This window comes from Arachis ipaensis, chromosome B02 (genome assembly GCF_000816755.2).
Source record: "Arachis ipaensis cultivar K30076 chromosome B02, Araip1.1, whole genome shotgun sequence".
In the NCBI taxonomy this organism is placed as follows: Eukaryota; Viridiplantae; Streptophyta; class Magnoliopsida; order Fabales; family Fabaceae; genus Arachis; species Arachis ipaensis.
In genome coordinates this window covers 15,373,610-15,376,362 of record NC_029786.2, presented here as the reverse complement: position 1 = coordinate 15,376,362, position 2,753 = coordinate 15,373,610, and the positions used below count along the sequence as shown (strand labels likewise).

General features: G+C 36.9%; 1 pseudogene; it reads left to right on the top strand.

Moving 5' to 3' along the window:
- The window catches only part of LOC107626984, a 6,141-nt pseudogene extending 4,278 nt beyond the window's left edge, over positions 1-1,863 (top strand).

Below are 2,753 nucleotides of genomic sequence, written 5' to 3'. Positions count from 1 at the left end.
ATGACACTCAAACAAATTCTAAATTATTGTTACAAATGGGATAATTAATAATATGATTACACAACATGATAATATGATACCGTGTATGTGTCGTAGGTAGGAGTGGCAAACGGGTCTAAATCCGCCGGTCCGGTTTGCGTAACCCGCCAAAAAAGACGGGTTGGGCTAAAAAATTGAGACTGCCAAATAACAAAAGTCCATCTAACCTGCACCGCTTAAATTGCGGGCTTTGGCGGAGTGGGTTTCTCCGCCGGGCTTAGTGTTTTTTTTGGCAAGGGGGTATTTTTGTAATTTTTTGCCAAAATCTAACTTCCCCCAACCCAACTTACAAGATAATGAAGATGAAAATTGAATATTTTGGATTATGTTTATTTTATTTTGGAGACAATATTTATAAGAGTAAATAACCATTTCTAACCATGAAAGATTTGAACACTAGCATTTCTATCTATAAAAGACGGAAATTAAAGTTATATCCATGAAAGATAGATTTTTACAGACAAAATTATCCAAATTCTAAAAAATTAAATAAAATTCTAAATTTACCCTCTAATATATCATAACTCTGTCTTCTAATTTTACTCCACACCACCACTTTTCCAATTCCAAATCTTACCACCAGTCCACCATGATGCTTCACCCCTCCCTCCATTGATGAGCTCACCAGCATATCCGGCATTGCACAGAATCGCCTTGTCGTTGCCGCTCAGGTTCGTGAGTCACTCCAACAGTCAAATACTGACCGACATCCTCCCCCCTTCAATATTAGCGGCACTAAGATTCTCTATGAGATCTACCTCCTCAATGTCTCTCAGCGCTCCACCGCCGCCCTTTACATGGTCAATAACAAGTTTGACAAAAAGGGCGCTCAGAATCTAGCTACGGTGGGAGCCATTGGCTACTATAGGAAAAGGAGGAATTGTGGTTTCATTTGCGAATGCTAGGATTTTGCCGTGGAAGGTAAACAAGTATTATAAAGAGGAACCTATTTTGGTAGTGGCTGATAGAGAGAATTCGGAGGTGGTTGCGGATGATGAGTTCTATTGGCTAAGGTTGATGGTTTTTATTGTACCTTATAAGCCCAGCAATTATGGGTAGCACGCGGATCCCGAACCTAACAATCAATGAACGAAGTAAAATAAAATTGGCATGAAGAAATTTTAAGAGAACAAACAGAAGTGGAAGAAAATAACTTGAGAGGAAAGGCATGGTAGATTTCTCCTTGGAGATGGGGCCAGCGATGGCGATGAACTTGCTCTTCTTAGTCTCTTTATCGAAGGTGATCTTCTCTTGGATTGTGGTGAATTTCCCTTATTCGCTGCTGCCGGCCATGTTTATATTCTTCTTCCTCCTGCTCGTGGCGGTGGCAATGGTGGCAGAAAAGAATGGAGTGATGGCGGTGGTAGTGGTGATAGCGGCATTAATGGTGGTAGTTGAGGATGAGAGTAGTGGTAGGATTTGAAATTGGGAGAGTGGTGGTGTGGAGTAAAATTAGTAATTAGAGTTGGGTTATATTAGAGGGTAAATTTGGAATTTAATTTAATTTTTTAGAGTTTGGATAATTTTGTCTGAAAAAGTTCATCTTTCATGGGTATAACTTTAATTTCTGTCTTTTATGGTTAGAAATGTCAGCGTCCAAATCTTTGATGGTCAGAAATGGCTATTTACTCTTATTATTAATTCCATGAATTGTGTGTTCTTCTTCATTACTTATTAGTGTTATATTTTACTTGGTTTCATTTTTAGCATCCTTGGAGTAGTACTGTTCGTATGGCAATTGATCTGGAGGCCATGGGTATTGAAGGGAAGTCTAGTGCCATGGGTATTGGAGGAAAGTCTAGTATTTTTCAGTCTGGTTATTGATACTCATAGTGCTATTTCTTTTGGTTCCACTATTTGCAAGTTGCCTCTCTTCTTTGGTAATTGAAATAGATAGAATGTACACAGTAATAGTGTCATAGTTGTGTCTTTTGAATCATTTGTGATCTGTAGTATAGTTTCCACACTTTAGATGCCTGAATTGTGTTTTGCATCGGAAGTTATTTACATTGTTCATAGTTGGAAGCTCTTACAAGGATTTCTCATCCTCCTCCTCTTTAATTAGTGTTATAAATTGGGCCTAGTGTCAATTGTGATACTAACTAATTTGTTGGTATTTCAATAGTCAATTATGATCTTGTGCTATTTTAATTTTCATTACTGTATCTTTTCTTACCTTCTCTTCCACTTTATATTAAAAACCTTGTTTGGCTAGAGATTTCTATGTATATCCTTGCTGCCTACTCTGATTATGTATTTTTTGATTAATAATATGCTGAGTTACTTATTCAAAAGAGGGGAAAAAATAATTTTCTGCAGACTGAACAGAAGCAATGAAGCTTGATATCAATGGACCTTGGATTACTAAATCATATCTTGAAATGATCCTTGATTAAAAAAGGTTGGATTTGGATGCAATTTGACTTTATCTTTCTACATTCTATGACTTCTCAATTAATCGAGTTATTTTTTCTTGTTTGATATTATTTCTTGTTATATATGCTGATGACTGCTCCAATAGGATAATTGTTTTGAGGATAATGAGCCAATTGGCTAAGCATAGCTTAACAAAAGTGGATTATATTAATGGGAAATTCTCTGGTATGGATTGGAGAAATATCCATACATATAGATGTTGAGGTGTGTGTACCAGGCACCAACGCATAGCTTCTTTTTTTTGAGTCACATGGGGAATTGCAAACCTAAAAGCCTAT